This window comes from Acinonyx jubatus, chromosome A2, assembly GCF_027475565.1.
Source record: "Acinonyx jubatus isolate Ajub_Pintada_27869175 chromosome A2, VMU_Ajub_asm_v1.0, whole genome shotgun sequence".
NCBI classification, from domain to species: Eukaryota; Metazoa; Chordata; class Mammalia; order Carnivora; family Felidae; genus Acinonyx; species Acinonyx jubatus.
Window position 1 is genome coordinate 160,119,547 of NC_069383.1, and position 12,740 is coordinate 160,132,286.

Genomic DNA, 12,740 nt, shown 5'->3' on the forward strand with positions numbered 1-12,740 from the left:
AAGTGACTGTCCCTGGGCCCGGGAGGCGGGGAGGAGTAGTCAGGGGGCGGGGCGGAGGGGACAACCAAGTCCCGCCCAGGGCAGGGCTAAGGAGTTTGGATTTGATCCACAGGGCACTAGGGAGCCATGGGAAGACAACGGGAGACTAACCCAATGGGATTTGTGTGTTTGGAAGGTCCTTTGGGCGGAAGCTAGAAGGACCGATGCTCATGTCCCAGTGTCTTGGAGAGGTACCAAGACCCTGGATCTTTCCTACCACAGGGTCTTTGCACAAGCTGTTCCATCTCCCTGCACTGTTCTTCCCTAAACACGTTCACATAGGCACCTTCTCCTATGTTGGAGGCTCGACCCGTGTGTTCCCACGCCCTAAAGCCCTAATGGGGCCCTCTCCAGTCTCTGTCTTTCCCATTGCTCTCTTTTATTAAACTTGGTAGCTACTTTCACTATCTGAAACAAGAAGAATTTATTTGTTTACTTATTTGTCATCTGTCTTCCCCACTAAAGTGGCAGCATCATAAAACAGGGGACTGATTGATTTTGGTCACTGCTTCATCCAGTGTTCCTGGCATATAGTAGATGCTTAATAAATGTTTATTGAAAGATTTCTTTTTAATTTTTTTAACGTTTATTTATTTTTAAGAAAGAGAGAGCGCGCGAGCAGGGAAGGGGCAGAGAGAGGGAGACAGGATCTGAAGCAGGCTCCAGGCTCTGAGCTGTCAGCACAGCTGACAGGGGCTCGACCCTGCAAACCGCAGAATCATGACCTGAGCCGAAATCCGACACTTCACTGACTGAGCTGCCGAGGTGCCTCTAAAGTTTTGTTTTTTTGTGGTTTTTTTTTTTTTTAATTTTTTTTAAGTAGGGGCACCAGGGTGGCTCAGTTGGTTAAACATCGGACTTTGGCTCAGGTCATGATCTCATGCTTCGTGAGTTGAAGCTCCGCTTTGGGGAGCCCTGCTTTCTCTCTCTCTGTCTCTCTCTCTCTCTCTCTCTCTCTCCCTCTCTCCCTTTCTCTCCCTCTCTGCCCCTCATGGGATTCTCTCTGTCCCTTGCTCACTTGTACCCTCTCTCTCTCTCAATAAATAAAAAAAATAAAATAAAATATTTTAAAGGAGGCTCCATGCCCAATGTGGGGCTCGAACTCACCCTGAAATCAAGAGTTGCATGCTCTACCAACTGAGCCAACTGGATGCCCCTGTTGAATGATTTTAAGTTACATTTAATTCTTTAACCCATTTCCCGATTAATTTAGCATTTATTGAGCACCTAATATATACCAGGCACTGTGCAGGTCCCTGAGGGGGTCACAATTCCTGCCATCCTGGGCCACAAAGCTGACAGGCAGAGATAGACTTTCAAGGCAAGGTGTATGGTAAAGGGGTGACAGGATGGGACAGAAGGAAAAGGGAGGGACAAACCCCTGAACTTCAGGGTCCAGGGAGGCAGCCGGCAGCCATGACACTTAGCGAATTGTGCTCCAATGGGAGAAACTGTACATGCAAAGGAGTAGAAAGCTCCAGACACGGGGAACTTTGTTGAGGTCAGCTTATTGGTGGGAGGAGAGCTGGAGGCACAGGCAGAAAGGTACATCTGAAGCGTGCGCCTGGAGCAGCTCAGACTTTATCTGATACAACGATACCCCTCCGGAGGCAGCTTCTTCTATTTCTAGATGCATTTGTCTTTTTTTGTCCCAGTGCCACTCTGCTTTAACTATTGTAGCTTTAGAATATGGTTCAAAATCTGGGGTGCCTGGGTGGCTCAGTCGGTTAAGCATCCAACTCCCTTCTCTCTCTCTTCTCTCTCTCTGCCCCTCACCCTCTTGTGCTATCTCGGTCTCTCTCAAATAAATCAATAAACTTAAGTAAAAATACTTTTGCTAAAAAAAAAAAAAAAATACACACACAGAGCCAGATCCAAGAAACCACATAAACCAAGTACATAGTTTACGGAGTTACTGAAGAGGAGATTCCCAACCAGGGCTGGTTTTTCTCTTCGGGGACACCCAACAATATGTGGGAGACATTTTTTAGTTGTCTTGATGGCATGCGGGAGAGCTGTTTTTGCCATCTAGTGGGCGGAGGCCAAGGATGTTGTTAAAGGCACCCCCACCCCCCCAAACACACACACAGCCAAGAATCATCCGGCCTGAATGTCAAAGTGCTGAGATTAGAAACCCAGCTCGAAGGTGACCCTCATGATAACCCCCACCCAGGTCAACACGTAGCACGTCGCCAGCACCCCCAGAAGCCCCTCCCTGCACCAGGGCCCAGGCGCAGGGACGCCTCAGCTCCACAAAGTAACCACTGTTGTGACTTTTGCAATAATCGCTGCTTTGTGTTTCTGAATCGTCTGTCGCCCAAGGAGGAGTCTGCAGACATCGAAGTTTAGTCTTGCCCATTCAAAAAGGAAACGATCTGTCTTTTAAGTCTCTTCTGATTCACGGTGTCCCCCTCCATTCCTTTCCTTCCCTTACAACGAATCAATTGCCCAACTCAGGCTGTTTGTCCCAGAGCATTTCCCATGGTCGGGGCGGGGGGCTGGTCGCAGATCCCACACTTGGGTTCCTCTGTCCTCCCCATTCCCTGCGGATTGGCAGTTGGTTCTAGAACTGGGGTCAGACTCAGGCTTGTCCGGCACAGCTAGGGGGTTGCTGGGACCTTCTGTCGGAACACTTAGACTCTGATGGTGTCTCCTGCATGGGGCTGGCAGCCAGTGAGCTGGTGGTTCACTGCAGCTGCACGATAGAGGTGTCCTCCTAGTGTTTCTTCCTCATTTGTTAGCTAGAACGCTGCCCTTGCCAGATGCTGCTTATTACGTCCTATTTAGCTCCCAGTGGCGCATTCATCATAAGAAAGGCAAGACAGAGGCGCCTGGGTGGCTCATCTGGTTGAGCCTCTGACTCTTGATTTCCGCTCAGGTCATGATCCCAGGGTTGTGGGCTCAAGCTCTGTCATGGAGCCTGCTTGGGATTCTCTCTCTCTCTCTCTCTCTCTCTCTCTCTCTCTCTGCTCCTCCCCCACTCACTCGCGCACTGTCTCTCAAAAATAAAATAAATCTTTAAATTTAAAAAATTTTTATTTTTGAGAGAGAGAGAGATACCACTCTTCAAAATAATGTATTGATTCCCCATCATCTTCTGAAGGTGATGAATTAGGCTTTTTAAAAAAGTCAGTATGGGGGCGCCTGGGTGGCTCAGTCGGTGGAGAGCCCGACTTCGGCTCAGGTTATGATCTCACAGTTCGTGGGTTCGAGCCCCACATGGGGCTCTGTGCTGACGGCTCGGAGCCTGGAGCCTGCTTCAGATTCTGTGTCTCCCTCTCTCTGCCTCTCCCCTACTTGTGCTCTCTTTTTCTCTCTCAAAATTAAATACGCATTAAATAAATAAATACATACATACATAGTCAGTATGGGGCACCTGCCTGGCTCAGTCGGTAGACCATGCAACTCTTGATCTCAGGGTTGTAAGTTCAAGCCCCATGTTGGGTGTAGAGATTACTTAAAAAATAAAATATTGGGGCACCTGGGTGGCTCGGTCAATTGAACATCCAACTTCAGCTCAGGTCATGATCTCACAGTTCTTGAGTTCAAGCCCCACGTCAAGCTCTGTGCTGACAGCTCGGAGCCTGGAGCCTGCTTTGGATTCTGTCTCCCTCTCTCTCTGTCCTTCCCCCATTTATTCTGTTCCTCTCTCTCTCTCTCTCTCTCTCTCTCTCTCTCTCAAAAAATAAACATTAAACAAAAATTTAATAAAAAATAATAAAATAAATTTTAAAAATAATAACTTTAGGAGCTCCTGGGTGGCTCAGTCGAGTCAGTTAAGTGTCCGACTTCAGCTCAGGTCATGCTCTCACGGTTCATGGGTTCAAGCCCCAAGTCGGGGTCCACGCTGACAGCTCGGAGCCTGGAGTCTGCTTTGGATTCTGTGTCTCCCTCTGTCTCCACCCCTACCCCACTTGTGCTCTGTCTCTCTCTCTCAAAGATAAATAAACATTAAAAAATTTTTTTAAACACAGCATCCTTCAACTGATGGGCCCACCTGGCCAGTGGGAGCCTTTGCAGGTTGTGAGCTGTTTGCATGTCTCTCCTGGTCTTTGACAGTGTTCTTGCTCTCTTGTATGACCAGACGCTCCAGGCTCATCTTGGACTTCTGTTCCCGACCTGCATCAGATAGAAACTCCAAGAAACTCTAATTTCTTTGGGTGGGAAGTTATATTAGTTCGGGTGCTAAGAATGTTCAGTACGGGTTGGTCATGGTGTGCAGACTTTTTAGTGAACAGAGCTGGCTGGAATACATATTATATTATACATATTAGATGCATACAATATAACATAACACATGAGATACGCAATAATCACTATATGATACAATATCGGGAGACACAATCAACAGAGTGGAAAGACAACCCACAGAATGGGAGAAAATATTTGCAAGTCATACCCCTGCTAACAGATCAAGATCCAGAATATATGAAGAATTCGTACAACTCAACAACAAAAAGATGAACAACCCACAATTCAAAAACAGGCAAAGGACTTGAATATCTCTCCAAAGGAGACACAGCAGTCACCCTGCCCACATCCACAGTTTCACTTTCCGTGGCTTTGGGGAGGGGCTTTTTTGTAGCAGGAGCAGGAGTAGGAGTTTCACCTATCTATTTAATTTTTAAAAGGTAATCTCTACGCCCAACGTGGGGCTCAAACGCACGACCCCAAGATGGAGAGTCGCACACTCCACCGACTGAGCCAGCCAGATGCCCCAATGCTGTACCTAGTTTTAATTTTTTTTTAATGTTTATTTATTCTTGAGAGAGACAGAGAGAGGAGGCAGGGGAGGGGCAGAGAGAGGGAAACGCAATCCAAAGCAGGCTCCAGGGTCCAAGCTGTCAGCACAGAGCCTGATGCGGGGCTTGAACTCACCGAGTGTGGGATCATGACCTGAGCCAAAGTCGGACGCCCAACCGACTGAGCCACCCAGGTGCCCCACTTTACCTAGTTTTAATTACCTGTGGTCAATGGTGGTTAGGAAGCAGATAGTCAGAAGGCCTAGAGGAGCCTAACCCTACATCACAATGCCTACCCATCATTCACCTCACTTCATCTCGTGACTTAGGTAATTTATCAGCTCCCATCGTCACAAGAAGGAGGGTGAGTGCAGCACAATGAGGTATTTTCAGAGAGAGAGAGAGAGAGAGAGCACATTCACACGACTTTTATGACAGTATATCATTGTAATTGTTCTATTTTATTATTAATTATTGCTGTTAATCTCTTATTGTGTCTAATTTATAAATCAAACTTTGGGGCGCCTGGGTGGCGCAGTCGGTTAAGCGTCCGACTTCAGCCAGGTCACGATCTCGCGGTCCCTGAGTTCGAGCCCCGCGTCAGGCTCGCATCAGGCTCTGGGCTGATGGCTCAGAGCCTGGAGCCTGTTTCTGATTCTGTGTCTCCCTCTCTCTCTGCCCCTCCCCCGTTCATGCTCTGTCTCTCTCTGTACCAAAAATAAATAAACATTGAAAAAAAAAATTTTTTTTTAAATAAAAAAAAATAATTCAAACTTTGTCATAGGTATAGATGCCCAGGAAAAAACATAGTATATATAGGGTTCCACACTATCCGCAGTTTCTGGTGTCCATGGAGGGGGTCTTGGAATGTCTGCCCGGTGGATAAGGGGAGAATTCTGTGTACAATACAATGCTGTATGAGCACGTGAAAAAATGCTCACCATCACTCGTCTTTAGGAAAATGCAAATCCAAACAGCAATGAGATAGCACCTCCCACTCACTAGGACGGCTATTACAGAGATAAATGTTGGCGAGGATGGAGAAATTGGAAGCCTCATCCATTGCTGGTGGGAACGTAACTGTGGGAAAACGATTTGGTAGTTCCTCAAAAAGTTAAACATAATCTTTGAAAGGTTATGTTTTTTTCCAGGTTTCTAACATCATTCACGGTGGAAAATGTGACCCTTCTCTGTCCCATCCTGTCCAGATGAGGCTTGAGCCAGAGAAGAGAGAGGGGCTCCTGGCCATGCCAGAACTCACGGGAACTCATTGGAAGCCACTTTCGGCCCCTCTGCCAGATCAAGGGCTCCTGAAACTCCAGAGCCGCCATCGCCCCAGTCTGGAATGTTCAGCTGCTCCAGAGAGGCTGTGCCTACCCATCCCCCACCCCCAAACAGTCACTCCCAACCCTGAGGGCAGACTGGCCCCAATTGGGAATCTCAAACACCAGGATCTCCTTCCACCCATTCCCCAGCCTCAACCTCCAGGCACCTCTCCAGGCTCCAAATCCAGCTGGTCCACATCCTATTTGTTTCACTGCCGGAATAGTTCTGGAATCCATGTCTGGCTTATCCAAGACCCCATCACCCCAGTCTTCCCTGCTGCCCTCCTGCTCCAGCCCCAGGTTTGAACAACTTGTATCTTTCACCAGGCAAGAGGGGTGCTGGAGTTTCTCTTATTGGGCTGGGTCTCTTCCTCAGCCTGGTTGAACGTTACACGAATGTGTGTTTCATTGTTACTCCTTACCTTCACACGTGTTAAAAGCAGCCTTTTGTCCTTATTCAGTATTTATTTAAAACAATGAAAAGCAACCAATCTGGACAATGATGCAGGCGAGAAACTAATGATGGAAAGTTTTAGGAAAAACAGGATCTTTGCATAACTCCAGTGTATCCGTCCATAACATAACATACTGATTACAAAGGAGAAAATTACAAGGCTACAGATGAGAAACAGACAGACAAGGTCCCCACCAAGTCATCTTAGTTAAAATGGCCCTTAATGGGGCAAATGAATATCGATTGCCTCCTGATATAATGCACGGAGGACACATCGTTGTCCTTTGGTGGCATTCTTCCCAAACATGCATAACCTGCATCTAATCATGAGGAAAAGTAAGACAAACCCAACAAGGCCATTCTATACAAGGATTGGATTATGATCTTCAAAAATGTCACTGTCATAAAAGACAAATAAAGGGGAAAGAATGTTCCAGGTGAAGGAAATTAAAAAGGCATGGCATCCAAATGCAATACATGATCCTGGATTGGGCCAGAGAGCAGAAAATGAAAATTGGTCTAAAGTGAAAATGAAAATTGGTCAATACGAGGGGCGCCTGGGTGGCTCAGTCGGTTGAGCGTCCGACTTCAGCTCAGGTCATGGTACCACGGCTTGTGAGTTCGAGCCCCACGTCAGGCTCTGTGCTGACAGCTCAGAACCTGGAACCTGCTTCTGATTCTGTGTCTCCTTCTGTCTCTGCCTCTTCCCCACTTGTGCTCTTTCTCTCTGTGTCTCTCAAAAATAAATAAATGTAAAAAAATTTTTTTAATAAATAAAAATAAATAAAAGATAGTATTGAATGATTGATCAAATTTGAATAAGGTCTGTAGTATAGCTAGCAATGTATATCAATACTAAATTTTCTGATTGTGACCATTGTTCCATGGCTATATAAGCAATGGTTCTTAACTGGAGGCAGTTCTGTTACCCAGGGGACAGTGTTAGTTATCACGACTAGTGATAGTTAGCAGGGTTAGTTAGCACGGCAGATGTGTGCTACTGACATCTAGTGGGTGGAAGCCAGGTATGCTAAAAATCCTACCATGCACTGGACAGTCCCCACAGCAAAGGATTCTCCAGCTCCAAAGTCAGCAGTGACAAGGAGAGAAACCCTTTGTAAGAGAGTGTGTTTCTCTCTTTTTTTTTTTTAATTTTTTAATGTTTATTTATTTTTGAGAGAGAGAGAGACACAGAGTACAAACAGAGGAGGTGTAGAGAGAGAGGGAGACACAGAATCCAAAGCAGGCTCCAGGCTCTGAGCTGTCAGCATGGAGCCCAACTCCAGGCTTGAACCCACGAACCACGAGACCATGACCTGAGCTGAAGTCAAACACGCTTAACCAACTGAGCCCCCCGGGGCGGCCCAAGAGAGTGTCTTCCTTATCAGGAAATATAAATTGACACATTTAGGAATAAGATAGTGTCATGTCTGTGACTATTTCTCAGAAGCTTCAGGGGGGAAATGTGTATCTATGTGTGTGTGTGTGTGTGTGTCTCTCTCTCTCTCTCTCTCTCTCTCTCTCTCTCTGTCTCCATGGCCCCTGTTTATGCTCGTCAAACACATGAGCCACATTCCCGCCTCAGGGCCTCTGCACTGGCTATTCCTTCTGCCTGGAATGCTCTTCCCCCAGATTTCCGTTTGACTTACCTCTATTTAAAATTGTAAGCATCCCCCTATTCCATATCTCCCTTCTTGGATTTACTTTTCTCCTTAGTAGGCATCACCACGTAATGTGCTATATGTTTCCCTTAGTTACCTTGTTTATCATGTTATAATTCTCACAGACAATTATTGGGTCAGGTCCTTGTGTTAGGGCCTTTGCACCCATTGCGTGGCACACAGTAGGTTGCCAGTAAATGTTTGATGAACAGCCCAAAAGAATGAGGGAAGGAGGCGGGAAGGAGGAGGGGAAGGGGGAGGGGGAAAGTTGCTACTCTTCGTCTCCTCATCACCCCTTTGGCTGCTTCTCTGAATCTTTCACCCTAGAGGCCACCTCGGGTGCCCGCGCTGCCCTCCGGAGTCTCGCACAGGCGGCGCCAGGAGCGCCTCCCCTCCCTCCCTGGAGTCCGGGAGTAGCGGGAAAGGGAAGTCTAAGGGCTGCTCTCGGATCCGCCACCAGGGGGCGCTGCCCTCCGGCCAAATCAGGGCCTTGGCGCTTGTCCGCGGAGTACCTGGGAAGGAATGTTCCTTCGGCGCAAAAAATGACAACTTGGCTTTTTCTTACTGCTAATTAAAAAGTAATCTCTTGGGGCGCCTGGGTTGAGTCGCTTAAACGCCCAACTTCGGCTCAGGTCATGATTTCGTGGTTTGTGAGTTCGAGCCCCGCATTGGAGCCTGCTTCGGATTCTGTGTACCTCCCCCCCGCCCCTCCCCCACTTATCCTGTTTCTCTCTCTCTCTCTCTCTCTCTCTCAAAAATAAATAGACATTAAAAAAAGAGAGTAATCGGGGCGCCTGGGTGGCTCAGTCGGTTGAGCGTCCGACTTCAGCTCAGGTCATGATCTCACAGTCTGTGAGTTCGAGCCCCGCGTCGGGCTCTGTGCTGACAGCTCTGAGCCTGGAGCCTGCTTCCGATTCTGTGTCTCCCTCTCTCTCTGCCCCTCCCCTGTTCATGCTCTGTCTCTGTCTCAAAAATAAATAAAAACATTAAAAAAAAAGAGAGAGAGAGAGTAATCTCTAAAAATTAACATATTCGTTGTAGATATTTAAGAAACTAAAGAAAGAAATTAAAATTGCGCCACTGGCCCTCCTGGGAACTCGAAACCAGATCTACCAGCACATTTTACTTTGATCACCAGTTGGTTACTCAAAATTTTTCTTTTAACTTTTGTTTTGGAGAATTTAAAACAAACAAAAAGAAATAGAGAAGTATACTTAATTCCACCAACTGCGCACATGAAGTGGTAAATTTTCTGATACATATCTTCTCCAGCAATGAAAAAAAAGTATCACATAAACAGCCAATTATGAACTCAATCTTTCTTCTTTTTTTGATAAATGTTTATTTTTTTAGAAATGTTTTTGTTTTTAAGTTTATTTAGTTAGAGAGAGAGAGAGGCCGTGCACACAAGCAGGGGAGGAGCAGAGAGAAGGAGAGACAGAATCCCAAGCAGGCTCGGTCCGGTCCGTAACATCAGCACAGAGCCCGACGTGGGGCTAGAAGTCACAAACTGTGAGATCATGACCTGAGCCGAGATCAAGAGTCAGACGCTTAACTGACTGAGTCACCCAGGCGCCCCTCAATCTTTTTTCATCTCCTTTCATTTTCCCATGTCCTCCCCTATTGGATTATTTTGTCTTGTTTTGTTTTGTTTTTTTTAGTTTTTTTTTTAACGTTTATTTATTTTTGAGACAGAGAGAGAGCATGAACGGGGGAGGGTCAGAGAGAGGGAGACACAGAATCTGAAACAGGTTCCAGGCTCTGAGCAGTCAGCACAGAGCCCGACACGGGGCTCGAACTCACGTGAGATCGTGACCTGAGCCGAAGTTGGACGCCCAACCCACTGAGCCACCCAGGCGCCCCCCTATTGGATTATTTTGAATCAAATCCCAGACTTCCCATCATCTGTAAATATTTGAATATGCATTCTAGGAGATAGATACAGACTATTTCTTTTTTAAATATCCATAATAGCATTATTATAACTTAAAACCTTAATATTATCAAATGTCCAGTAAATGTTCAAATTTTTTTTTTTTAAACACCAGGAATTCAACATTTATTTATTTTTTGGGACAGAGAGAGACAGAGCATAAACGGGGGAGGGGCAGAGAGAGAGGGAGACACAGAATCGGAAACAGGCTCCAGGCTCTGAGCCATCAGCCCAGAGCCCGACGCAGGGCTCGAACTCACGGACCGCGAGATCGTGACCTGGCTGAAGTCGGACGCTTAACCGACTGCGCCACCCAGGCGCCCCTAAATGTTCAAATTTTTAATTGTCTCATAAATGCCATCATTTGTTTTGTTATGTTTTGTTTTATTATTTTAGAGACGCTGTGAATCAGGATCCCCAAACATCTATATGTTGCATTGCGTTGAAATTTTTTTTTAATTTTTTTTTTAATTTAAATGTTAGTTAACATACAGTGCAATATTGGTTTCAGTAGTAGAATTCAGGGGCGCCTAGGTGGCTCAGTCTGTTAAGCGTCCAACTTCAGCTCAGGTCACGATCTCGCAGTTTGTGAGTTCGAGCCCTGCGTCGGGCTCTGTGCTGACAGCTCAGAGCCTGGAGCCTGCTTCGGATTCTGTGTCTGCCTCTCTCTCTGCCCTGCTCACACTCTGTCTCTCTCCTTAGCACCCATTCCCCACCTAGCCCATCCCCCATCCATCTCTCTCTGTCAACCCTCAGTTTGTTCTCCATTGTTAAGAGTCTCTCATGGTTCGTTTCCCTCTCTTCTCTTCCCCACTTCCCATATGTTCCTGTTTTGCTTCTTAAATTCCACATACAAGTGAAATCATATGGTATTTGTCTTTCTCTGGCTGACTTATTTCACTTAGCATAATAGATTCTAGCTCCATCCACGTGATAGAAAATGGTCATTCTTTTTGATCACCTAGTAATATTCCATTATACATACATATACACCACATCTTTATCCATTCATTAGTTGATGGACGTTAAACATTTGGGCTCTCTCCATAGTTTGGCTATTGTTGATAATGATGCTATAAACATCAGGGTGCATGTGCCCCTTCCAATGAGTATTTTTATATCCTTTGGGTAAATACCTAACAGTGCAATTGCTGGGTCGTAGGCTAGTTCTATTTTTAGTTTTTTGAGGAACCTCCATGTTGTTTTCCAGAATGGCTACACCAGTTTGCATTCCCACCAGCAGTGCAGGAGGGTTCCTCTTTCTCTGCATCCTCTCCAACACCTGTTTTTTCTTGTGTTGCCAATTTTAGCCATTCTGACAGGTGTGAGGTGGTAACTCAACATGGTTTTGGTTTGTATTTCCCCAATAATGTGTGATGTTGAGCATCTTTTCATGTGTCTGTTGGCCATCTGGATGTCTTCTTTGGAAAAATGCCTATTCATGTCTTCTGCCCATTTCTTAACTGGGTTGTTTGCTTTTTGGGTATTGAGTTTGATGAGTTCTTTATGGATGTTGGATACTAACCCTTTATCCGATGTCATTTGCAGATATCTTTGCCCATTCCATCAGTTGCCTTTTAGTTTTGTTGATTGTTTCCTTTGCAGTGCAGAATCGTTTTATCTTGATGAGGTCCCAATACTTCATGTTTGCTTTTGTTTCCCTTGCCTTGGGCGATGTGTCTAGTAAGAAGTGGCTGCAGCCAAGGTCAAAGGGGTTGCTGCTGCCTGTGTTCTTCTCTATGACTTTGATGGTTTCCTGTCTCACCTTTAGGTCTTCCATCCATTTTGAATTTATTTTTGTGTATGGTGTAAGAGCGTGGTCCAGTTTCATTCTTCTGCATGTCACTGTCCAGTTTTTCCAACACTGTTTGTTGAAGAGACTTTTTTCCATTGGCTATTCTTTCCCGCTTTGTCAAAGATTAGTTGGCCATATAGTTGTGGGTAAATTTCTGGGTTTTCTATTCTGTTTCACTGATCTCTGTATCTGTTTTTGTGCCAGAGCCATACCATCTTCATGGCTACAGCTCTGTAATATAGCTTGAAACCCAGAATCGTGATGCCTCCAGTTTTGTTTTTCTTTTTCAGGATTGCATTTTCTATTCGAGGTCTTTTGTGGTTCCATACAAATTTTAGGGTTGTTTGTTTTAGCTCTGTGAAAAATGCTCGTGGTGTTTTGATAAGGATTGCATTAAATGTGTAGATTGCTTTGGGTAGTATAGACATTTTCACAATGTTTGGTCTTCCAATCCATGAACATGGAATGCTTTTCCATTTCTTTGTGTCCTCTTCAGTTTCTTTCACAAGTGTTCTATAGTTTTCAGAGTACAGATCCTTTACCCCTTTAGTTAGGTTTATTACTAAAGTATCTTATTGGTTTTAGTGCAATTGTAAATGGAATCATTTCCTTGATTTCTCTTTCTGCTGCTTCGTTATTGGTGTATAGAAATGCAATAGATTTCTGGAAATTTATTTTATATCCTGTGACTTTTCTGAATTCAGGTATTAATTCTAGCAATTTCTTGGTGGAGTCTTTGGGGTTTTCTACATAGAGTATCATGTCATCTGCAAATAGTGAAACCTTGACTT

The 12,740-nt window shown here is 45.4% G+C and overlaps 1 protein-coding gene across 3 annotated transcripts in view; it reads left to right on the forward strand.

Annotated features, from left to right (window-relative positions):
- HNRNPM (heterogeneous nuclear ribonucleoprotein M) overlaps positions 1–12,740 on the forward strand; it is a 297,965-nt gene that overhangs the window by 185,291 nt on the left and 99,934 nt on the right. The window lies entirely within an intron of this gene.